This window comes from Lepisma saccharinum, chromosome 5, assembly GCF_977018435.1.
Source record: "Lepisma saccharinum chromosome 5, izLepSacc3.1, whole genome shotgun sequence".
Lineage (NCBI taxonomy): Eukaryota > Metazoa > Arthropoda > Insecta > Zygentoma > Lepismatidae > Lepisma > Lepisma saccharinum.
Genome location: NC_139233.1, coordinates 50909608 through 50937344, shown reverse-complemented (window position 1 = coordinate 50937344; position 27737 = coordinate 50909608). Strand labels below are relative to the sequence as shown.

Here is a 27737-nt window from a genome sequence, read left to right as displayed (position 1 = left end):
ACTGGATGTAATAAAATTTTGTAGTTTCCTCAGGTGAATTAATTTGGTGAGTGCTGATTTTGGCATGTTTCATTTTGAACCCCGAAAAATTACAATTAGAACTAATTGGGAAATCGATTGCTATTATTATTTGCGAATGAAAGTTGCTGCGCAAACGGAAATAACGAATTTCAGGAGAACCTCTTCCGACCTGTATAACTGATGCAAGGGCCCGGTACCGGACCTCGGCAAGGCTTTTGAGAAACACTGATTTAGAGTAGTACACATTTTTACATAAAAATGTGGTATTTGCACCATTTCTATAATTTACATTCAGTAAGACATACATATTTGGGGAACAAACATTCAAAATATAATTTGTCTAAAAGAAAACGTAATCTTTTATCTTATCGTGACAGGGCCGCCACCTTGCTTTACCTAGTATTTTTTTAAGTCATGAAAGTCACACTGCAAAAATCAAAGCTCCGTCTGTACTTTATTTTTCACTTCTGCCGCATTTCGCAAATTACCTCAGATGACTCTGTGAAGAGTGACAGCAGATCACAAGTTCAGATCGCCGCAACCGAATTGCGCACACTTTAGATCCAGGATTGCACACAAATCTCACTGACCTGTTTTGCGCACAGATTTTGATCGAACGTTGCCACTTTGATAGCTTTAAAGTCAGTGCGCAAAACTGTTTTTTTTTTTTCTTTAGACAAGAAGAGAGAGAGAAATTAGAAATAAAATAGTAAATCATACCAATATACTCAAACTCAAAAATTAGGTTAGGTTAGGTTAATGACTGCAAAAACACGTGTAAGTCCACACACACAAACAAAGAGAACAGAAGTGAGAACGGCTTCAGAACATTTTACATCTGACATCGCCTCATTTTTTTGTGAGCAATCCTGTACATTCTGAAAGCTTGTCAACGGCTTATCAGATATCACTGATAAAACGGGAAAAGTGTGCGCAATCCGACTGAAGCCGTTGAGATGGTGTCCAGGAGGAATTTCTGAGAAATACACTAGAATCTAAATAAAGCACAAGAATGAAGGAAATGACAGAAGTCTATTTTTCGTTAATATTTACTTATGTACATAAAAATCCGGGTCTTATTCATCATGAAATATATGTGTTCATTTTAGAATTTATTACGTCTATATTTTTATATTTTAAAAAAATAGTGTAATGAATTAGAATGTAATGAAGATAATAAATATAACTTTGTTTATGTCTTTAGTGTAAAAAAAAAGATCTGCTTATAATTCCTGCATGAAACATGTTTTACGATTTGCATTTTATGTAGAATATAGTAACTGTAAAAGTTACTCAGTTATACTTTTAAAAATCACAAGACGCAAAATATTTGCTCGCAACAGATTACATATGAAGACTAGAATTTTTCAACTTTTTTAGCAAACCATAATTTTGTTCATTTGTGTTGAACGTACAGAAAAGTACTGACGATGGTAAAACTTTACAAAATTAGATTAATGCGCTAATAAAGTTGCGTCGACTAAACGATTTTAATATTAAGGCTCAGGTGGACCATTGGTCGACACCAGGAAAGCTGTTTTCGAAAAAACCTATATGATAGGCTATTCCAAATTCTGAAAAATTACAAATACATCATTCACGCGAATGTTCGTGTGGTTTGCTTTCTCTGTTGTCTAGATACATTCAATACTTTAATAGATATACGTAGCTGCGAGGCTATTGAGAATATCTTAGAAAGATTGGAATTTTTCAGGTTTTGGAATATCATACCTGTATTACATACTGGCGTAATGAAAAAACTAATTGAATTCAAATATCAAATTAACACAGAAATTACATTTTTAACGCACCTTGAAGAAAGGAATCGTAAGCGAAGTAGCAGAATTCTTGAATCAGACCTGGTTATGATTTTACAAGTAAGAAAATAATGAAAACAATATTTGATTCATTCGTCAGAACAAAAACAGAATAAGCATCGGAAACTAGATCATATCATTTAACATGAATCGCACACTTCCTTCTTAAAACCAGGGTCCTTAAAGGTCCAAGAGCCCATAAATTCTAATGCGTTCCGCTGCATGACTGGAACCCTTTTCCTCACACAATTTAAATTTGGTACAAGTTGCGTATCGTTTCATTGAAAAGAGGTTCCTGGGCCGAATTTAAATTGACCCGGAAAAAAGGTTCCTGGACCGAATTGAAATACTTTACAGATAAAAAGGTTCTTTACGGTCCAGAACCAATTTACGCTTGCTGATTTTCTCTCCTGGACCGGAATTGAATTTATGTAAAATTCCTGGACCTTCAACAACCCTGCTTAAAACTTCAAAATCTCGTTTCTCTCTGCAAGAAAATAATATAAAACGACTCTACTTTCTATGGAAAATAAGATATTCAGATGCAAAACATACTCCAACAGATAGCCTACACTACGTGTACCTAACTCTAAGACACTCCCCACTGGTGTCTACTTCACTGTAACAAAATAAAATATACCACATACCGGAAAGATGTGTTCAACACTCTAGACTTGAATTGATAAAAACTAAAACATCAATGTATAGTGGAACAAATATGTGTTAAACAGGAACTTTTTTGTGCCTTTATTACTCTAGTTCTAGTTAACTATAGAGTGTGTGACAATACTTATATTATTTGATGCATGCCTGTTTCTTTCGTTCGTAAATAAATTGTTAAGTCTTACACGAAAAAGTAACTAACTCATAATTACTAGAAAGTAACTGTTGCTTCCAGAGTAACGCCTTGCTTCCAGTACTCTAGTCATTTACCGTTTTTGAATATCCAAAATAAAATGTCCTGATTTCACATTCTGAAAATACGGCAGTCCTAGTTGTGGGAGGGGGAGGAGAATACCTTGTTTTCCCACTCTCTCTAACAGAGAAAATCCTGTGGACGTCCTTGAAATTGAAATGTGCATGTAAATTTTGCAACAGACACCGGTGTTGGTTAACCTTCAAAAACGTGCTCTTCAAGTATAGTAATTTCGGTGCGTTCTAAAAAGCCCATGTTTTCAACAGGTAAAATGCTTTGCCAACTTTGTTTGCTTCCGAGAATCACGCCATCTTTCGAAACGTTGTCCAGCAACCCAAACACCAACGGAACACCCGACCTCTGCTTTTCTCGTCTTTGGGAGGGGGACGTCTTGGCGGCAAATTGTCTGACTAGAACAGCTCCCAAGACAAAAGGAGGACAAAGAAAAATCCAACAGTTGAAAATCGCCCGGGTCTTTGCCGCTTGCAACAGGGTGTTGCGAAAGTACAGTCGATGTCACGCGAAAACCGCAAGTGGCACTGAAAGCACGATGTAAATGCCCTCTAATGGTCGCCCTTAGCACCTTGCCTTACGCAAGATTCGTGTGAAAACATGCGTCAATTACACTCTGTACTATCTCTGGTTAACACGCAGTACCTAAGTCTCAAGGTTCGAATCCAGAGTAAAGCATGAACTTGTCGATGTGTTGCAGGCCTACAGTATGGAAAAATTCGCGTTGTTATGAAATCATTAAAACAATATATATATATATATATATATATATATATATATATATATATATATATATATATATATATATATATATATATATATATATATATATATATAACCCAGAGGTAACGTGCGATTCAAGTTTGTGTTTCAGGCATTTCAGAGCGTGGTACTTTTCTGGACTGTATGTATCACTTTAGTTGCTAGCTGTTTATTGTAATTAACGTAGGATTAAGTTTAAATTTTAAAATAACAAAAAAACACCTTGAAGCCAAATGTAATTTGTACTTTTTTTTCTTCTATTTTACATTGATTTCCTTCCAATTGAGGCCATTTGCAACGATGAGAACGAATTATCGTATCATTAGATGAAATTGATAAAGGGGCTTTCTGACCTCCTTGGTGGAGTGGTGAGCACAGTGCTCTACTAAGCCAGAGATCTCTGTTTCGAATCCCAGCCTGGGTGTTCTTTGTGGGTCCCTTCATAATATCATCACTAATCCTCATTTTCGCGACTAGCCAAAAATGGCAGAAAAGCGAAACAAAATAAACCAAATCAAACAATGAATCGCAAAATGCTCCGTGATTCGCTGATCAACGATCAGAAGCACGATAAATTCAAACATGACTAACTTAAATTTCCTATGAGTTGTCAGAAAATATGTTCATATCAACTTTTTTTCAGCTTCTAATTGACTGCTCGTATTGTTTCTATTGTCTTATCATTTTACTCATATTGTAGTGTTAGTCCTTTAATTTATTTGCAATCTTTAATTTTTTACTTATAAATGTGTACTTTTTCGGGGCGTTAAGTCTTTAAGTGTTAGACAAGCAACAGCTGAACCTAGTGCAGCAATAAAGTAAATTCGGTTAAATTCAATAAGCACTCCTTATCCTGGGTTTGAGTTCATCGCATCATAATTTGCCCTCTGCATTCTAGAAATAAGCATTACTTTCTATGATGATGTAAAAAATACTAAATTTTTGAACCATCAAACACCATAAAATTCCAAATAGTTTTCAAATGTTGAACATGAGAAAATAAAATGAAACGTGAACCGCTGAAACAGCATGGTCGCATATAACTGTAGATAAAGTGACGGGTGGAACAGAGGCATATCTCAATAATGCTGAAATTGTATTTCAATATTATCTAGGTTAAATTTAAGAAATAAAAAATATATTTTACTTTATCACAATATGTTATAGTTTTATATATTTTCAAATAAATTAAAAATGACGTCTTTAATTCTCAGTCATGTGCGTTTGTTGTTTACGAATCAATGTACGAATTACATAAAAGAAACCAATGGTAACGCTATTGCCTTGCAATCAAGGGGTTTCGGCTTCGATTCCCGGCGTAAGTGAAATTACTCCCATTCTCTAACAAATATTCCGATAATATTCATTTTACACTGAATATTTCAGAATGAAAAAATCCACATGATACTGCAAGTTTTAATTTGAAAATAATTGAATGTGGTGTCTTCATCGGAAATTTCATCCATCATGTGGAAATAAACAAAAATGTGAGCCATTCTCACACTACCACAACAAGACAAATGGAAACCTCTAGTGGCCGCGCACCTCTGATACGATACCAATTTCTGCGTCCGCCCTTGCTCACTAATCTGAAAACAAAAGTGCCAATCAACTGAGTTCTAACACGCACGAGTGGAAAATAAACTTGATCTATAACAAAGATTATGGGCATTTAGCTATCATTATAAATTAATCATTATATAATTTTGTATATGAAAAAATACAATGAAATATATCCAATTCTCCCTTCATACAATAGACTACGTAAGTCTGAGTTTTATTTGTTCATGTGCACATAGTCTGCTGTAGTGCACAAAACTAATGAAGTTGTGAGACCAGAGGTAGTCTTACGATTTTTAGTTTTTGAGAACGTCCTGTATTCTACAATCTGTTTCTATGTACTGTGTGTATTAGAATATACATATAATATATCACTACTGTTTGTTAACGTACAGAAATAAGGCAACCTTACGTGATATGCATATGAGGTTAGTAACGAATTGTGAAACAATGTTTCAGTATGGAGATAAACGCCTAAATACACGAGAAACAGCTGTTACCTCGAAACACACGTAATGCACAACACGAAAAACGTGAATTATATTAATTGAGAAACTCTACTGGGTTTATTAGTTTAGTTATAACAAAGAAAGATAGTGATCATCAAGGAACAAGCATTTCTGTGCGATTTATTATACGTATAAGCTGTGCATAAAGCAACACTACTGCACAGACGAATAAGTTTTCCTTGTCAACGCGAAATTGGTCCAAACAGCTTTAATAAATATGATGTTAGAGCAGAGTTTAAGAATCTCGTGATTCTGTTGTACAAAACTATACGACCACCACTTCTGCCAGAATAACATGACCTTCTTTATCAGTGTGAGTACACGTTTAGAAATATAGCACTGGTTTCACAAGACAAGCACACACAGAATCATGCAGAAACCAGCTCAATGTACGCACAAACACTTGTCAATATGAAACAACAAACTACTGAACACCACAATTGAAAGATTTACGTACCCACGTTTCACAAAACTCCACAACCTTCGACTAAAGAGAACACACATTATGAAGAACCACACTCAATACACAGGCATGATCGCAAGCTCTTGCAAGAACGACCTGATCGCTCTTGACACATTCCTAACCCTGATGGCCTTTGCATTTCCTGGAAATGCATAACGTCAACATCAGTCCACAGGCCCTCAAAACTCCTCAGGTGGTGAGTTGCGGAAGGGGGAGGGAGGGGAGGCCTGTCAAGGACAATATTTACAACCGATTTCCAATCAGTCTTCTTCCTTCCTCTACCTTGCTTAGAATATCAGACACCAGATGTCCTTTCAGCGTTACCTTCAGCCAAAAACGTGTACTTCACCGCGTGCAAAGCAGTGTTCAAATTCAAACTGAACAAAAATATAATGGGAAAAGGACCAGAATTCTTGCATTTCCATTTCCATATATTTAAAATGGTACCTCATCTTCTGCTCTAGTTTAATCGCGACGCTGAGAATGAATGATAATTCAATTACAGTTTAGCCACACGTTTTAGAGCAGGTTCACAATTAGTACGGACAACGTCAAAGATAAAGTAAATTGTCCATCACTATTTTCATTCTTTTTTATTCTACATCCTGCGTTGTTTTAATGAATGATAGTATGTTGATGCGAAGCAGATGTTGTCCTCTGCTTTTTGACGTTTTTATTTTAATTCATAGTCATCATATTGTGGAAAACAGACTAGAGGAAAATGATGGACAATTCGCCTGATAATTCTCTGAATGTTAGTGGCAATGTTTCTTTATTAGCATGCAATGTTAATTGGACATTATTCATTGTCTTTTATCTAGATCTACTATAACTTGACAAGTTTAAAAACAAGACGCTGCAATCCATTGTTTGCGCACCTCACATCACATTTCCCCACTCCATTGTCTACGGCGACGTTCGTTCGCAGTGTTGCAACCTGGAGGAGCGGAATTGTCTGAGAATTTTCAACGAAATTTGAATGTGAAAGGCATGAATAAGTATCCCGTCACCTACGCTACCTATTGATTACGCTAAATTCTAAACGATGAATCTGTGTCCGTGTCTGAATCGGCTTCACCAAGTCTAATTCAGTTCATCTACACGCTCGTCCATAAGTCCATCTCTTTCAAAGTAAGAATCTTGCAGCCAAGAGTAAAGAGCATGGACATTCAATGCTTTAGAAAAGAGCACAGGCAAGCGTGTTATCAGATTGCATTCTCGTAGTGATTGTTGTACGATAAACAAACGAACCACCACCCCACTAGTTTATAAATAAATAAATAAAAAAAAACCGGCCACTGCTCGATGTCGCATTCAGAAAATGAAGTAATTCGCCCTGTAGTTTCTCTTCGTTATAAACCTTAACGCATGTGCATAATACTACAGTTTACGATCGGCGCACCGCACGCATTTTCAAAGGCCGGATTAAATAAAATGAACCACTGATATAATAGGAGCCTGCATGCACCGTCACGCTAAACAGTGAAGATTGTTTGTTATTTTTTTTAGCTTAATTTTGCTGAGTTGGCACCACTGGTACTCTCAACGCCAGACCAGTGAGTAGAAGAGTGGTGGGGAGGATGACGCAATAGGAAGTGCTCCGCAGCGATCTGCGCATATCGGGACTTAACTTGTCAGGCTATAACACTGCGTTTCTGGGGAGCACCTGAAAGAGATGTTCTCTCGAAACGTAGTTTTGGAATAAGAATAGAATAAAGCACCAAACACTGTATAATGCCCAATTAATATTACATGCTGACAATTTACCTACTATTACTTTTGCCGTTGGATGTAGTCATGGAAAAATATACTTCCCCCAAAGAGCCTTAATACCAGTAGTCTTATGGGGGAAGTATTTCTTTACACGACTGTATAACAGAGATGAGTGAATTAATCTACACAACCCCGTCACGTGTCATCAGGATCGGGTCAGGACTTCAACGATGGGGACGGTTATACCGGGTTACGTGAGTATAGACGGCTCAAGGTCAAGCCACTACCCCTCCCCCACCTTGGGTCTCTCCGTTCTTTCTACTTCTCCTCCGAACACAGTGGCTTGGATGCAATGTTGCCAGTAGCATAGTAGTGATTCTTATTTGATCCAATCGTCCATTGTGACTAACTAAATGCATTTATATAAATATATTCACAGTCAAATGACAATTTTATATCATTATACAGGAAATATGCAATGCTTAATTGTAAAATTTGTCCCTGTATAGTTTCACGTGTAGCCACATCGACGAATGTTTATTGTTATTAAACCGTTGCTTATTGTTATTGAACCGTTGCTTCACGTTCTCTCCCATAGGCAGGAACTTATACATAGTTTGATTTAAGAGTTTTTTAGGGTCCCTTTTTCTGTTTCTAACAACATTACAACCACCTCCCCCACCGATAGCTCTGTTATATGTAAATTCTACCAGGTAGATGATAGAAAAACAGTAGACTGGCAACAATGGTTACCTGTTGCTGACTTTTAGGGGCGTGGTCTTTGCCCGTGTATGAAAATGTAACAAACTACGAGTTGCCAGCGTTTGGAGACTAGAAGCACTGTTATGTTATCTGAATTGGTGTCTGAGGCGGGTGTAATGTTTTCATGCTTGCGGGGGCTCGGAAGTTGATGACCTAAAAAATCTCGAAAAGTGACCCATAGAATGACCTTAAAATGAAAGCTCGATTTTTCCAAATTACAAAAGATTAGTTACGTAGACAGAGTGGAACTTGCACGATACAGTAGTCGGTCAGCATCTGAAAATACAATTGTGTTTCGCGTGCATCAGATAATATTTTTTTTCTTTATGTGTGACTAAGTTCACTTTAAAAACACAGATTAAAGCGATAGTAGTTGCTTGGAAGAGAACCTCAAAGTAGGCTTCATACAAAGTATTTTAAGTTTGCTGGAGGAAAAATAAATTTACGTCAATTATTTTTTAATCCATTGCCAAATATTTCAGTTAAAAATAACATTGTGCTTTTTCATTGACCGTATTTTCGATCAATGACGAACTTGATAAAAATATGTAAGATATGCTAGCAAATGCATTTAAAATTCACTAAACAACAGAGGAGGAGAAAAATAAACCCAAAAAATGAAGAAAAATGCAACAAAACCGGCAAAATATACTTAAAAATGACCTACAAAACCCAAAAAAGCAATTTTTTTCTTTTAAATGCAAAATAAAAACAATGTTTTCTGGTTCTAACTGAACTGATATCAGGTTTAGCATTGTTTTCAGGGCTCAGAAAAAAATGATTTTTCATCAACTTCCGAGCCCTAATTCATCATCATCATCACCAACATTTCCAGGTTGAGAAACCTTTGGGAAATATAATGTAGAATTCTAATGCTTGTATTGGCTTGTCCGTGTTACGGAACAGTGTGTGTGTAATGGATTGCCCATGACCTGCTCGGTATTTGATGTGTGTTGAGGTAATACGGTGCATATAAATTAATTATCTGAAATTTCTGTCTATATTGCATTACAAAGTGATGTGTTAACTTTAGAAGAAAAATCAAGTAACTTGTAATATGGTACTTTTTTAGCAATTTCTTTAAATCTGCCTAATAATGCAAAAGTCGATTAAAATTATTACATTATTACAACAATAGAAACAAAAGTATAATATTTGATGCATATTTGTAAAAATTCGTTGCTCGGTATGTCAAATGGTAGCTCGGTCGTTTGTCGGCCTCGGTAGCGGAGTGGTCATCGCAGCGCGCTACGAAACAGGGAGTTACGGATTCGAATCCTGCTTCGGACATGGATGTTCGTGTTTGTCCCAAAAATGAGAAAAAATGAGAATGTAGTAAAAATTGACAATTAAGGAAAAGTGAATAACGGGATATACTACCGCTTAGGGGCATTCCTTTTAAATAAAATAAAAAGTCGTTAAGGGCGTTTGACTACCATGCGAGACCCGGATTCGATCCCCGGCTGGAGAGATCCGGGATTTTGTCCACCTGTTCCGGCGCCCACCCAGCGTCGTATAAAGTGAGTGCCTAGAGGAAACTCTGGGGGGTAAAGGCGGCCAGGGGCGTGGTGCTGACCACATCACCCTCACCTTCGGCCGTGATCGAGAAAGTGTGGGGTCCTAACTCCACACCCCTCTACATGCCTTCATAGTGTGGTGCAAGTGCAAAGCACAGGAGAGCACTTTACTTTTCTTTACTATATATCGTGTAATTTTTAACAGTGCTATGTTAGAAAAGCTTGGAACAAAACTAGGTCAGAGAATATTTTCTTTCACTATGGAGCCGGACCCTGTGGCTGAGTGGTTAGCACATCGCGCTGCGACGCCAAGGGTCCCGGGTTCGAATCCCACTCGGGCATTGTAGTTTCTGAATGTCCATTCATGAATTTCATCATTTCATCACTCATCCCCATCTTCGCAAATTAGCCAAGAGGCACAAAACGCGAAGTAAAATAAAATTTTAAAAAAATCTTTCACTATGAGGGGAAAATAGGATAAAATTCAACACATCAATTAAACTAAAAAAAAAAAATCAAATGCAAATCGAAACCACAAGATTGTTCAAACATGTGCGCGTATGAGGTGACAAGTGTATATTTACACTGACACTTAGACATCGGGAACGTCAATTTGCAATTCGATACGCGAGCGAAAGCAAATTTTAACGCGCCGCAAGTTATGCACACAGAGTCCGGGTGTAAAGCAATTCCAATGCGTTGGCGCGAAGTCGTGCGATGTTCACTTGTCCAAATTCCCGTTAAATCATCTGAAACCAGGCTCTACAAGACAACTTTTAGGAACGTATTCTGTCTTGATCAATCGCTCGCCAGTGAAGTCATCACCCAAGAGTCATGTTATGAATATTAATATGAGCATAACATAACCTGACCCAAGACAAAGCAACTTATTACCATCGGTGTACAGTGGGATGTACAAGTATTGCTCGGCAGTCCATGGCTATATTTATCAATGTTTCTTTTTTATTCTGTGTTTTTTAAAGAATAGATGTTCAGGTATGCTGGTGTTGTCAGATGCTTATTTGGCATTTGGTTTAAATTCTTGAAGCTCTCATTTGGTAAAAATAAAGTACATGAACACAGTAATGGACAATTTGCTTGACAATACTTATGCATCCCACCGTACATGAGTAAGCCCATATAGAATCAGAAATGTTTGTATTCCTAGCAACTAGGTTTGCCCAAAGAGCCTATAAATGTTGAGCCCTTTACGCAGAATTGATACATTATCAGGGGTAGAAAATTTCAGAGGGCCCTGTCGCCATGGCGTTTGAATTTTCAATTTCAGCGCTAAAACAATATATTTTTCTAATATTACGAGTTTGCTTATGGAAATGTCCATTACCTTTCTTTAAAATAATGAGTACAGAATGTTTTTTTTTAATGTTTGTGTGTTTTCTCTATAACTTGTATCATTACATCAGAATAATAAACAATCCATTACACATTTTTTCACTGTTGCTACCCGAATTTTAAAATCTTCGGCGATATGGTACAGTCGGTCATATATTAGAATGTATTTCATAGTTATTCATGCTGTTACTAGTTAAGCCTCCTTTAGGAAGGCCACCCCCGCGTAAGAATTATTTTCAATCGAATCTTGTATTAATTAATAAATTAAATGTTTTAAGATATATTGCAAAACATGTAGCTTTATCTTAATTTGAAAAAAAAAAGCTGTCTCCTGAGAAAAAGGGACTGGCACCATCTGAATTAGTTTTAGTTTTTTCTACCCCTGTACATGATAATTGGCTTTTTCTCATTTGGAAACTTAATAGAAATTGCATATCCACATTTTCTTTACAATGGGGACAAGACAAATAGCATATAGGCTACTCTAGTTCTATAATGAGGATATCGTTTCCACCCAACCGTGAAGTTTGGGAACACAAATATTTTTTGACTCTTGTGTTATCTTTTATAACAAAACTGTATCAGTAAAAGGTACCTAGTGGAGTCAAAACCTTTGATTACGAACAAAGTGACAAAGTTCTGTGCGAAATTGCCACTTCGCTCGTTCCCAACTACGAAACTCATGGGACCCTAAGATAGAAAAGTAGGCTTGATAAACCTATTTCATAGCATTCTGTATAGATTGTGTTACATTTGCCAATCTTTGCGCTATACATAGCGAAAAATTTCATTCATTTTCTTGAAATACTTGAAGCTTTTGACAGTGCTCCGATTTCGTTTTCACAGTTTCGGATGTTTTGTTTTAGTCTGTGTGTAGTTTTATGTAAAATATTCCACTTGTAAATAATGAAATGAAGTTTCAGCGAATAGGCTAGATTAAAAAGGTTCGGTTCGAGACGTTTGTATTCTTTATTATCACAGACAACTAGTATCAGACCGGATTAGTTCAAAATCGGAACTGTGATTATTGCAAACAGATACTAAAAAAAAGAATCAGAATAGGGCGATGGGCCAATATGCTCACTTTTGTTCGGAGTTTGCTGAATTTGTGCTGCAGTACATACCAAAAAGCATTTTAGAAAAAATAAAATGCACACACTGACACACAAGCAGAGGCGCAACCACGAATTTCTGTCTGGAAGGGGGGGGCAAGTACCAGTATAAACGTACCAATAATAATAATAATAATAATAATAATAATAATAATAATAATAATGACATTATTATTATTATTATTATTATTAGTGGTAGTAATAGTATCAAAGACGTGATTATCCTCATAAATTACGCAAAAAGGGGTAGAAGTCGGTGCTAAAGCATTTGTTTGGAACAAACGATTTGAATTATTTTGTCAACACGTTAAATTTCACATTAGCTAATAATGGAAAACAAGCACACAAAGTGTATTTTTTAAAAGCAGAAAATGAATGATGAATGCATTTCGAAGATAATTCTTTTTGTACATAACATGTATAACTTTTATCTTCAGATATGCAACATGGAGCGACATAAAATAAGAAAAATACATATGCAACATGCTAACACTAAATTGTGTACGTATTCAAAGTTTATTTAATACATATATACAACACATATTATTTAAAAACATTAAAGAAAACAATCATATTGCGAGCGAAGCAAGCAAGAACATTTTTAGGTCCAATTTTTGCAACTAAAAACTATATTGATTTAATAGGGCGCAAATAATTTCACGGGGCGACATGGCATTCTCTATTTTACATTTTTTTCCCATTTAGATCACTTGGTATCCATGGCCGACTCCCGCCGCCTCCTAGCTACGGCTCTGAACTTGACGACACTGAGAAAAGCAGGCATTGCGAGCGAAGCGAGCAAGAAAATTGTACGAAATGTATTTTTATTTGCCTTAAATAAAAAAAAATAGGGGGCAATTGCTCCTTTGTGCCCCCCTGTAGGTGCCCTTGGCCGTCAATATTTGCTCACACCTTCCCCCCCCCCGAATTGACTTCCGTGGAAGGTTGAGGGGGGGGGGCAATGCCGCCTTCCTGGTGGTTGCGCCACTGCACATATCGATTGACATGGGAGTAACGTCTTTACAGCAAAGTATTCGTCAAAAGTGAAGCTAATTGCTTTATTTACGCCATACTTTCGGTCACACGAACAAGGTTGTTGACTAACCAACGTTTTAGACGACATTCATATCACGATGGGGGAAAAATTTAGGACTGAGCCGATACCGATGTGTCTGCCGATATCATTATTATCAATCGGTTGGAATTTATTTTAGCGATAAGAGCCGATACTTTTGCGGCATTTTGGTCTTTCATGGGGTCTACAAAAATGCTGCAAGACACTTTCGTAGTATCCTGGAAATTATTCAAAATTCGAACTTACTTTTTATTCTTCATCGATTTGACGTAAAAAAAAATGGATTTTGTGGAATATTTTAAAGGAAAATGTTTGGTAAATTTATGCATATAATTGGAGAAGAGAATTTACACATCAATATTGATCAATATTTTGAACAGCTTTAAATTATTACAATTTTCAAGTGTGGTTATCGTATCGGTATCGGTTCAAAGTGGTATCGGCTCAGGCCTAGAAAAAATATTTAGCTTCGAGACAATGGTAGTGGCATTAGTTGCACTTTATATAAATAGACAGATAGATACCTCCTCTACATTGTGAAATCTCCATTTGGAAGGAAAACTTGTCAGAGTAAGCAACATAGCCATGGGCGTCCAAGGGGACCGAACTGATCCCGTCGAATTCAATTTTTTTTAAAAAAAAATGAAAACTTAATATTTTATATTCCATAACAGAAATAAAACTCAGTTAATTATTATCCCTTCCCCCGAAGGAAAAATGAATTAACTCGAAAAATTTGTGTAAAATGTTAACGGATTAGACTTTCTTATTAGAATTATTTCTTTTATTTCAGTTCACATTAACCCCTTAGAAAATTCTGACTGATTGATGTATTTTATCTGTGAAGAAGTTTGTTAGTTACAACTTCGTTCATTTGACTGCTTTCTTTGTACAGTATACTCTATAGCTGTAAAAAATCAGAAACAATTATGAATCTTGAGCTTTCACTTTTCATTCTAGGAGTTTCAGAAATTCGATACATCTGCTTCTGTAGGTAAAAATGTAAAGTCGAAACGAATTTGTCAAAATGTGTTTTGCATTCCGTATACGTACTGTAGTGCTAGGTACACCTGCATGGACTGGGAGATATTATATGACTTGTATCATCACCCTATGGATATAACTCATCAAAACACACAAATTCACTGTTGTGAAAGAAGTCATAAAACCCAACTATCCGTCCGCGAACTGACCCTACTATATATTATATGCTAGTTGTTCAGGCAAGTACGTATGACCAAAAGACATTTACAAGAACATTGACCTCGGATGCAAACATTAAACAAAAAATCCACTGGCAATATTTTATGTCTATTCTCAAATCTTTCTACTTGCCAAAAGATACAAGTGTAGATATTTTCTCGCCATATTTCACGGTAATTGATTTTCCTCGTAGACAGTTCATGAGAATAAAAAAAGTGATGTCCATGGGAAGGCTTTGAGCAGTTCGTAAATAAAGAGATTGGAAAACGATGTCCCACATAACAAAAGAGATTGGCCTGGGCAAACGTAACACCTGCGTACTCTATGGTTGTTACATACAGGTTGGTGCTTCAACCTTTATTGATATTCAACCAAAATATGCACACTCAACACCTGCGTAAAAGAGTCATCTTCATTGCAACTGAATGATCTGGACAACAAGTATCGTTCATGGTGGCAATTTTGGGTGCCAACACTTCAAATTTGTAATACCCCTTTTTTTAAGGGTAAAGCAAGTCCTCCTCCAGTTGGGTGTCAATTGACCTAAAATACCCAACACGAAATTTGAGACCCGAGCAACATTCTCCGGAACGCGTGAGGCACGGCCGGAAAATTTCGCTCGCGTCCAAAACTTAGTGTGGGGTGTTTTTAGGTCCATTGACACCCAACCGGGATCTGACTTGCTAAATTCTCACCTTTTTGGAATTTTGGAACATGCTAACACTACATGCTTCAAATGGCTATCACACTTGAAGTGTTTTGCTACATTTCGGCATGTCATGGCGTTTTGTGCGTATTATTTGGAGTTTATGACAACAAGAAAACATGTAAGATAAATTTAACAAGATATACGACCAAATAATTTATTACAGAAACAAACCGTTAAGCTGAAGTATAGTTGTTGATTATTTTTTCAATAATTTTCATTTCCCCTAATAGGGTTGCCATAAATTGGGAAGTGAAAATACGGACAACCGAAATTTTGAAAACCTATATAGTCTATATAGAATTAAATATAAATATATGCCGTACAATGTTTTCGCACACAATATAAAACTACAGTTTTCAATGTTGCAGAAAAGCAGAACTACCGATCACCGGTTTACGGCACATCCACATAACAAGTAACCACTGTACTGACTGAAGTAAGACAAAGCCAAAGCGAGTAACCGTCAGATCGTGTGGCGTGAACAACAATGGAAACGGTGACGGAATAAACCATTTCAAATTCAAAATCAGTAATCACAATTCAGGATTGCCAGTACACCGAAAAAGGAACTCAGAACGAATATACTTCACAGAACAAATCTTATACATTTTATACATCCTCTATAACATCCTTCGGAAAAGTACGGACGTGTTAACATCTTTTGCAGTTTGTATTTTAACGCTATGGTCAAAATACAAACTGTCCTTATTAAATACGGACGAATGGTAACCCTACCTAATCCCCAATATAAACTGCAGGAAACTTGATATTAGATAAGTTCATTTATTCGGCTGAATACGTATCTCTGTATCGTGATTTTTTTTCAAATACTAAATGTAGCATATATAGTAATTTGATTAGATAAAATGAGGGGTGGCCAGGTCATGTGACTTTAATCTAGATTATAATTGGAGTTTAACTCTGACGTCTCTAATGTAAGGAAGTAAATTACAGAATTGAGAAAAGACTAAGGCAAGGACGTAAAAGTTTAGGTGTTGAATGATTAGTAAATATAGAACATTATGATGATCGTTACAAGCAACAACTTCCAAAAGACTGAAACTTTATAAAAGTGGATGAGAGCGACTACCATCCAAATAGCTCAGTTATCTAGAAACTTTGAATGAAACATCAGAACTTGACGCTTTTATGACGAAATGTAACAATTACTAGGCATTTTTTCACTTTATTTGATACCTGATACCTGAAAAATAAAAACAGAAAGAAAAATCCCTCTGAGCCAATTTCTCGCTTATCTATAGTGGGTAGGGCGCACTGTCGCAAATATTCTTAACTGGGAGGTATTCTCCACTTCAATAATGATTAGATGAAATTACTGAGAGAACATTAAGAAAGGAACTGGGATTCGAACCCAAAGGCTGCGGTGGCGACATCGAGAGTCGACCAATCAACGCGCTGGGCAATCGAAGCGTGAAACTTACCGAGACGAGACTAGACCAAAGCATAGTGTCTGAGACTGGGAAAATTACCGAAGTCAAAAAATTGACTTACCCAGGTGATTCTTCATACATACCAAGCGGATATCTCCACGATTTTGCCTAGATAAGTCACACATTAGGTTACAGCAATCTATTAGCGACAATTGTGAGCCTGTGCTGCGTGGTTGCATATACGAGATTCAGGATAAAGGTAAGATTTTCCGAGGTATATCGTATTTTTGTTATTAAGCGTCACTTTTGGCTAATCACGACGATGAGCAAGAGTGATGATTAAATGGAATTGATGAAGGGCCAGGCCGAGATGAAAATTCAGGAACATAGTTGCGTGTTCGACACCCTCGGCCACCAAACCGGGAAGTTCTTATAGGGCTTGTATCGTCAAAATGAGGTGTCAAACAAAGAAACGTTATCATTATCAAGAAAACTTGTTTATCTAATTGGCCTCTTAATGGCTTCAGTGGTTGACACACTGTATACGTTGTTTATGGGCTCTGTCTGTCCTGAAAGTCCTGAAATAGAGATTGAGTGAAATGATATGAGTAAATGAAGTGTGATGGGGGAGGCTTCCGCTTAGGGGCTTTCCTTTTAATAATAATAAGAAGAAAAAAAGTGGTTAGCGCTATCGCCTTTGGTGCGACCGGTCCCGGTGGGTGCCCCCAAAATTTCGGCGTTGACCCAGTGTCGTGAGGACAATTTGGAAGCTACTTTAAGAAGGGCTCCGGTGACGAAAGCCAGAAAAACATCGGCGATGGGTTCTGATGCGCTGACCACGCGTCAACCAATGAAAAGCTGCTCTGGCAGGCCCTCGCCCCTCGAGGTCTGTTGCGCCACGGAGTTTTGTTTACTTTAGTTTATACGTTGTTTATACTACCACATATTACGAGATTCGAGAAGAGACCGAGATATCTCATCTCGATATCATCCTTAGAATCGATATTTATTTTACAGGGTAGAGAATATTTAAAAAAATTTCCATTCATATCCAGAATATTTTTGCTATTGTTTAGCTATAAAAAAACTTTTTCAGTCCTATAGCTTCTCCGCAGTATTTTTACCGCTCAATGCTCGCATTTTTCGGATCACTCGTTGCCCCTCCACAAGTACACTCACCGGCAATAAAAATGGGACAGCTAGATCCTGAAATACTAGCTTCCCTGCAACGCATTATGTGTGTTGCCTAACTCTACGGCGATAAGTGGATTTTAAGAGTAATTTTTCGATGGCAACCTCTACCACTGCCTTGCAGGGAAGCGAGTATTTCAGGATCTAGCTGTCCCATTTTTATTGTCGGTGACCGTAGGCGAAAGTTGCTCAAGCCTGAAATACATTAATTACGGGGCTGTTATTTTGTGTCAAACGTTTTGGACGAATAAAAATATTGACATTTTTCTAACAATTGGCCAGTGCAATGCATGTATTGGTGTCCTCAGAACCTCTCTTCAATAGTAAGTAGGATACGAAGTCGAGTCCGAGACAAATATATTAAGTAAAAATAAATTCTACCTTACTAGTTCTGTAGTATTCATCACAGTGTACGTGAGATATAGCCATTTAATAATGATTAATATTATTATTTCATTTATTCGATATTTCTTGCATACTATCGACGCATTTTTAAATTAGATTTGATAGGTAGATTTTTTGACATGTAGGAACTCTACAGGAAACTACAGGGAAATGTTACAAAAAACTATTTTTATATGGGCTCTTATTCAATTCTGCGAGAGCCCGAGTCCAGTATGGCCGCTGCTGAATGTGAATATACATCACACTTTCTCTTCTAAAACAAATACAATAATTTGACTTAATATTTCTCCAATGCAATTAACACAATCCGTGCCTATATGTCCATTATACATCATTCTTATAATATCCCAACGTATATAATTCCTTCCCCCATCTCATTATTCTTGCATTCATTTAATTTTCTCTCTGCCTATAAGAAAATAACAACAAATATTTCAAATACAAATAATCATGAGTGTTGCAAACTGTGTGTCTATTTCCCCATCGAGGACTGGATTCTTTCATTTCAAAATAGAGAAAAAAATATCATATTGCTTTGATATTCCATAGCAATAATAAAGTTCAGATAATTATTACTCCAACAGATAGGGTCGGTCTCTCGAAAGATTAAGTGTAAAATGCAGGAACCTGGTTAGAATTTTATATTTTCATACTTAATATGTATTCAGTGACGGCGATTAGGGGGGGGGCATCCCCCCACTTTTCGCCACTTATGTTCTCGCACTATGCTAAACCTTATCTAAAAAGGGAAATATACTGTCTTTGCCTCCCACTTTTGGCACCTTGCCCCCTGGTTTTGGAACCCAATCGCCGCCACCGTATGCATTCATTTAATCCAAAGAATAAATTGTTTTTCAAAATTCCAACAATGATTTTTATATGAGGCGTTACACAACATAATGTTTACGACTAACCTAATCTTGAAAAAGTAAAGTAAAATTTAATTTCAAGATAGTACAGCAACCCTTTCAGTATATTAACTTGAAAAAATAAATAAAAATAATTGTGTTGATGGATCGAGTCGAACAGTCGCTCTAAGGGCATAGTTAGAATAATTTAGTAATCAAATTATTTGTTTATAATAATGAATTTATTTTAATAATTATTATTGCAACATTTCAATTTTATATCAACTACCTGATTGTTCCAACAAAAATTTCTGGCAAGCTCTTACAAATAAACGGTTGTCATTCTCTATTTTACAGTAATCTGTTTTCTCTCTTTCTTCTCATTCCGTTACAGGTATTACCCAATTATTGCACTGTTATACTTTTCTACTTCAGCGAAGACATATTTCCTCAATTAGCTACCGGCATGACATTTATGTGACACATGTTATACATACAAGTCTCGAGACCTTTTTTTCCCCAACTAAGTTTATGTGCTAATTTAATTAATTTACGTCACAATCTAAAAATACATCAACATCGTAAATAATAAAATATCCGTTCATTCTACACAGTTCTAATCTTTCTATTGATATGGCCGACCCCGGTGGCGGAGTGGTTAGCGCGGCGCGTTACGACGCCAGGGGTTCCGGGTTTGAATCCAGGAGCATCGGTGTTTTTTGTAAGTTTCCCTTCATCAGTTTCATCATATGATCACACATCGTCGCGATTAGCCAAAAGTTGAAAAACGCTAAATAACAAAAATCAACAAATCGTTATATTGATACAAAGAATAAAATCTTCGTCAAAATTTAATGACTTTTAATTGTGATTTCTGAACCAGTTTCTGAGAGTGGAAGTCCGAGTGATGGTCCACCTGCAGTGCATGTCACCCAGAGAGATTTTCCAGCTCTATTCCAGTATTGGGAAAGTTATTTCCGGAAAATAACTGAGTTAGAGTTACAGTTACTCTTGCCGAATTGTGTCTCAGCCTTCTACACGTAGATAAGTTATAACTTGTTGCATGAATGGAATAAGGGACTGCGAGTGGACTGGTCTTTTCTTTACTAATGGACATTAAAATTAACATTAATTTTTATTAAATTACAATAAAATCATAAGTGTAAATATGGAAATATAACATTATGAAAATTCAAAGTGTATCCTTATAATTAAAAAAATTAATTACGCGACGCAAAACATTTGCTCGTAACACACACAGATTACATTACATATATCATATTTTATTTATATTTTTAGTAACCTAAAATTTTATTTACTTTGTAAACGTACAAAACGTAATTGGAAAAATAACAATGTTCTGTCAAAAGGCAAATAACCTGACAATAATGGTTAGGACACAAATTGAAATACAGCAATAGCCAAAAATTGGCATTGCTCTTTACGTTTTATCGTCAGATAAGCGACTATTTGACGATCACAGAACTAAAAATGCGCATCAAAGCACAAAGATAGATTTTGGATGCACCATTCCGAGTAGTTAAATAATGTAATTTTGGTAACTTGCAGTTGATTATGGTTGGACTACCTGCACAAAGCAAAATAGCGCCATCTATAGGTGCGTTTATTATCGATTTGTTTCTACAGTATCTGAAGTTCGCTCAGTCTCCTTTAGCCCAATCGGGAATGGGCCGATAGTTGAAAGTCGGATCCGAATCAATATACGTACCTCCTCCGGGTACTGAACTCATGACGCTTTGATTACAATGACATCATTTCTCTTGAGGCAAATTTTACTATGATGGTCACAAGTGCATAACCAGCACTTCGATGTGTGTTACTTGAGTGTAAAACGTCTTGCATATTGTGTGACAAATGGCACACTTTGTGAAAATTCATTTCCGTTATTGTTATTACTTGCTTGACCAGTTCATGAACCATATAAAGGCTCCTTTTCCGTATAAATTAAGTAGTGTGATGTCACTATCGATGGTTCTCATTTAGCTCGCTGGGGGAGGAGGGAGTTACATAATTTGATGAAAACCTTATTCACATTCAGCAGCGGTCATACTGGACTCAGGCCCCCGCAGAATTGAATAAGAGACCTATATAAAAATAGTTTTATATAACATTTCCCTGTAGTTTTATTTAGAGTTCCTACATGTTAGAGAATCTACCTATCAAATCTAATTTAACAATGCGTCGTTACTATGCAAGAAATATCGAATATATGAATATACATGCAATAATTATGATAATACAGTTACAAGGAGGGAGTTTAAAAATGATGCAGTATTTGCAGCCAACGGCTCGCAAAGGCAAAAAATAAATAAATTACAAAATATCTATATCTGTAGTCCGTACCAAACAGTCAGTCCTAATTGCTACACAGCTCAAAGTTTAAATAACAAAATGACACAGATATGAATTTTCAAAAGAGTAAATCTCACAGTATTAGCATTATACAAATGAGAGGAAACCACCGTTTCGTCGTTTAGTTGTATTACATATCATTGTTTCTAAAAAAATTCAAAACATTGCGAGATTACAAAATTTCGACGTTTTTTCAACTTATGACTAAAACTCCAAAATTGATTTCATGCTCATAATTCTCACATTGTTTTATATATATCTTAAAGCTCTTTTGACACATATTTATTTTAAATTATTTTGCAACATATATTTTTTAAAGGTTTGTAAAATTTCGGGTAAGATAGATGTCACGATAGATACGTGTTCGTCTATCTATTTATATTAATTAGAGAATTGATTATAAATTTATCACATCGTTATTCACTTTATAGTGTTACGGTTGACTTGTTGAGCTTTGCAATAAAATTAAAAGTGTCATCATCGGAAATCCTTGAATTATTGTGTTGGAGCAATTTAGTTACGTTTGTGTAACAAATTATTTGAATAATAATTTTTGATAGGTGAACGTAAATATATCTTGTTTAAAAAAAGATTAATGAAATCGTTCTTGTGTGATTCAAGCAATTTAATTACATTTGTGTAACTAATTATATAATAGATAATTAGTTGTGTCTTATTAAAAAAGAAAGAAAATGTCCAAGCATTGATAAAACGTTATTCTTGAATGTTTCTTGCCTACTTGTAAGATGATTTGATTTACTAGAAGGGAAAATTTCCTAAGAGGATTAAGGGTTGAATAACTTTCTGATAGTTCTACTTGCAAGTGTTACAACAAACACTATATGTTACGTGGTTATGATCAAGTATTCAATAGTTGCTTATTTACTGATTTGGTGATTTTAGTCCACTTTATGCACAATAAGGCTAATCGGGACTGGACCTAAGTCCACTTTATGCACAGTAAGGCTAATCGAGACTGGACCTACAGTTTAAAGTGGTTACGTGGTTATGATCAAGTATTCAATAGTTTTGTATTTATTGATTTGGTGTTTTAAGTCCACTTTATGCACAGTAAGGCTAATCGGGACTGGACCTACAGTTTAAAGTGAGATGTCGAACCCGGGACACCTTGATTACAAGACGAATCAAGTATTCATGGGGAGGATTGTTTTTGAAACAAAAAAGGGAGGGTACTTAAAATACAAGTATTTATTATTATGTTCGGAAAATTGCAAAACGTGCACTTAAAATGCCAAATTTGCTTTTAATTTTTAAGTAAAACTCCAGGTACAAAATGAAACTATGAAACAAATTGTAAAAATGTAAATATTTTATTTCGACTTCTCTATAATTCGCATTGTGACACGATAATGACTAAGCAATGGAAACGGGGAACTATGGCAAATCAGTGATAACATTGCTTGGAAGAGAAGAAAAATTAAAATATTGCAGTTTTGTTAGTACAAAGGTTAATGCTATGTTTTCTGATGATAGGAGGTATAACTATTTAACTGGCCATGCACGTTGTAGACTCATAGATTTTGGACCTATGTTAATAACGACAATTTGAAGGGGGAAAATAGTCGTTTGCAAAGAGCCTCGCTGACATTCCGTTGAAACACATAGCAAAGGCAACATATTACGTATTAAGATTATCCCGAGTGGTATAGGGGAAAGTCAGTACAGATCTAACTTAAAGAAATTAGAATATTATCCTGATTCTTACGTGCAAGATGCATTGTAATTTGCAATAAGCTGTTGATGTTAGAGACGTATGCCTGCGAGTCCAATGACGTAAAATATTCGAAACTGGGCTTCGATCTTTAAGTGCCATCTGGTTTAATAAAGAAATGTCAAAAGTCAAAACTAAATAATCCTATACGAAAAGCATAAATCAGCTATATAGTTCTGTTCTTTTTAGGAGACGCAGCACAGGAGAGTAAGTCAAAGATATTCTTCACTTTTTTGTTGTTGTCTTGTAAACTGTCTTTGTCAAATTTGGCAGCCTTATTGCGAAACAAGAAGTCGCGAATTTTTGCTGTTGTTGCTGCATTTCATCTACTCTGCCCTCGTTGTCTACAACAAAACAAACTGGAGAGACAAGAAAGCAACACAAAATTACCAAAACACAAATCGGTTGTCCTTGGAATATAAATAAAATTGCCAATTATCTCAAATCAATAAAAGTGGTTTAGAATTGGCGACCTAAAAGGACAGGCGCCAAACTAACACTAATTTCGAACACCAATTCAAGTATATAGTTCATTAATTGATATGGTTTATTATGCTTTGCTCTTCTGTCACTTTTGGCTAATCGCGAAGATGAGGATGAGCGATGGTTAAGATGAATTTGTTGAAGGAACCCAGGATCCAAACCCTGGCGGCGTAGTGTGCTCTGCTCATCACTCCTCCATGGAGGTCCGCTACACCTACAGCTATATAGTTGAGCCAAGCAAAAACCTAACTTCGATTGTAAAGAAAGTAAGTCACAGATGTAGTAGCATAATGATTGTCACGGATGAGATACTGGAGTAACATTGAATTGAGTATTGATAGAACGCAGTGACTGCCCACAGAGCTTCCACAATTTGCTGAACACACTCTACATTTTGTCACAAAGGCAAAATTTATGGTCATGGCTCTTAATTTACCATTACACCCACCCTCTGGATAAAATCCTGCTAGAACGCAACAACTAGGATTGTCGTCAAGGTTCCAAATAAGGCAACCGCCTTTGGCGTACTAGGATTTACAAGTACACGAGAACGAATGTAACGGAATGGTGCAGTGTCAAATATAATGATAATGGTAAATAACTGACCTGTCTCTTTTTTGTGGTCCTCGGAGCTTCCCAGGCACGCTGTCGAAACCAATGCATAAGACGGTTGGATGCTATTTCTCACGTAAGTTGGCAGAAGCACACGAATGTTGGCCATGCGCCTGCAATCAGGCATTACAACAGGCGGGTAGGTTCGCTTTTTCAACAGGAGACGCCAGAATCGGTGAATCGGGATACACACTCCCGCAGATAGTAAGTTCTTGTATCCTCTTGCAGTGACATAACTCGCCACGGCGCGCACCACCACTGCAGCGACCTCTCAACACAACACAAAACTGGGAAACTAAAAAAAAAAAGGAAAAAAAAAAGGTTCACCCCGCCAAAGTGTTGCCTTTCCTTCTTGTCATGACGTCACTGGAGGAATTTCCGGCGTGGTCGTTTTCCCAATTCCTCAATAACACTCCGTTTTGATGGCTGCCGGGTTCCCAGAAGACCTGGAACGGACAAAAGACAGCAAAAGCGGCAAGCGCGGACAATGACAGTCCATCAAGGTTTGTGTTCTTGTCAACCCCTGCCGACTGCGCACTCTCGACCGGTACCTTTGTGAAAGACACCGCGAAAATCTTTCCCCAAACACGGCCACACACTCCTACTTATTCCGCTGGTACAGCAAAAATCCTTGGAAAAACACTCCTCACGCCACGAAGCGGACAACGAGAATTACATTGACGTCCGCGAATTCCCGCAACATGCTCCTCAAATCTGCTCTCCGCTCCTGGAACAGGCTTTACCCCCAGTCGATACACTGTTGCCAACTCCAACCTTAGAAAAATTCCCGTTTTTCCACTTTATTATTTCCCGCTACTCGATTTATTTTTGTGGACTGTCAAATGAAAAATAATAGAGATAACATCATTATCAGCGTGAATTTTACTAACTGATGCACAATCAGGGTCTGATTGTCCCACCCGGATCCTAGGCAAAAATCCTCTGAGAATGGTGCCGTGCTGTAAGAACAGTATATCTTTGACACGTAAATTATAGACACACTCTTAATTCCAATGAAATTCACCTTGAAATAGCTTGTATTATTCGTTCACAGATGGAACGTACGTTTATTAATTTTATTATTTGCAAAAATCACGTTAAGTTAAAAAGTTGATCACATATTATATCTACTTATTTTATGCAGAATAATTGAGTTCAAGTGACACAAGAAAAATTTTGAATGAATAATTAAAGTAGTTAATATTAATTGAAAGTTTAATTTGAACCCCTCAAATGTACAACATCGCTACAAATTCATAAAGAAAGTTCTAAGACAACGGAATGCTCAGTAATCTCTGTATGTCGACCGTTAGTTCAATAGTTATAATTATGTGAAGAAATAGAAATTACTAAGAGTAATCTTATTGCCTACCTGGACTTAAACAGAACAAAATACCCTCTACACTTGGTTTGTATTTTCCGTATTTATAACTGGGCTAAATTTACTCCAAAGCAACCAACTTTGCTTACTAAGGATCCTTTCGCACAGGACTACTCACTATCGTGTTTGCAATACATTTCTTTCTTGCACCAATTGATATCGATGTAGTCTAATATTTCTAATTTGTTATAGTGTTTCTTTTCATTCTTAGTAAAAGTATGTGAAAGACGCCCATTTTCTTGTAACATGTTTCAAATTAGGTATGTTCTGATAGTATATACAATCTTCAGATCAAATGTTTGAAGAAATCTGAAGTGAATGGTTAATTTGCAGTAATTTAATATCGCAGTGCGGCCAACTTTGTGGGACAGGAATTTTATCTCTTCAAATCTTCGCAATTATCCGATGGTGGCAGAAAAACGAAGTAAAATAAACCAATTCGTATCTCTCACACGTTGCATTTACAACTTCATTTCGTCACCCAATGAAATTGCCGCCAGCATTATTATTCCGATTTGACTTCTAAATTACTAATAAGTATTAATATAATGAATTTTTAGTGCCTGAAATTTCAACCGAATTCACATGTTCTGGAGGAAATTGTATCTAAAAATACAAAATATGTGGCATCTATCCTGGAATTATACCCTATTACTAAAGGTATGCATATTTCGTTTTTGACGAAAGCACGAAATGTGAAATAACACATTATAATGTTAATTTTTCATGTTTCTGAAAGGTGCATTTTCCTACCCTTTTTTGTCACGAAATGATGCGAAATGAACTTCAAAATGAGACTCAAACACAAAATTTAAAGTTTATTTACCGACGCGACACTTTCTGAAGTTTGAATTATGCTGCGAGTTATGCACATGGAAAATTGATAAAATTCTGCTGTAAATATTTGAGAAGCAAAAGTGGACCCCTTTATACAGGAATAAAGTTAATAATCTGGTAACTGGCTACAGCCGGATTGGCACACTTTTCCGGTTTTATCAGTGCTATCTGATAAGCCGTTGACAAGTTGTCACAATGTACAGGATTGCGCACAAAAAAATGAGGCGATGTTGTCAGATGTAAAATGTTCTCAAGGCGTTCTCACTTCTGTTGTGTTTGTTTGTGTGTGTGTGTGGACTTACACGTATTTTTGCTGGAAGGATAGCATTAGATAGGCATTGAGGATGAACCTGATTGGTGGGCTAGAATGTAATGGTCGGTGTATCTCCGTATTTATACCGAAGGTCACGAGCTTTGATTGACAGAAGTGTTTGTTGTGCAGTCATTAACCTAACCTAACCTAACCTAACTCTTGAGTTTGAGTAAATTGGTATGAAAATTGTATCTTGACTTGCTACATTTACTGGTCAAATTATATTCTTTATTTAATCCTTAAGAGATTTACTATTTTATTTCTAATTTCTCTCTCTCTTCTTGTCTAAAGGAAAAAACAGTTTTGCGCACAGACTTTAAAGCTATCAAAGTGGCAACGTTGGATCAAAATCTGTGCGCAAAACAGGTCAGTGAGATTTGTGCGCAATTCGGTTGCGGCACCGGTAACTACATAAATGTGCTATTAGAAGGGATATGTTGATTTTGTGTAATAAGTGCAGTTTTTAGGATAATATTCACAATTTTAAATCCAAAATGTAATTTTATATATACCGCTTTGATCCGAGTTTTCACCGCCATAACACCAAAATTTTTGTTTATTTACTCGAAATTGACTCTGTTTATGTACCGAAATTTTGCTTTTTTACTTATCAAAAATATGTGACTCTACCTATTACCAATATAGATGCTCGGTTGAGCCAAATTAC

The 27737-nt window shown here is 36.4% G+C and overlaps 1 protein-coding gene across 3 annotated transcripts in view; it reads right to left on the bottom strand.

Moving 5' to 3' along the window:
- The window catches only part of LOC145987812 (protein decapentaplegic-like), a 64847-nt gene extending 39614 nt beyond the window's left edge, over positions 1 to 25233 (bottom strand). The window contains exon 1 of one of the 3 annotated variants that reach the window (XM_083122531.1): positions 24534 to 25233. The gene's annotated coding sequence lies outside the window, so the exon portion shown is untranslated. Of the gene's footprint in view, positions 1 to 6054; positions 6222 to 24533 lie in introns of those variants that run through there. The other 2 variants (XM_083122530.1, XM_083122532.1) reach the window with 2 other exon arrangements.
- Between the last annotated feature and the right edge of the window lie 2504 nt (positions 25234 to 27737).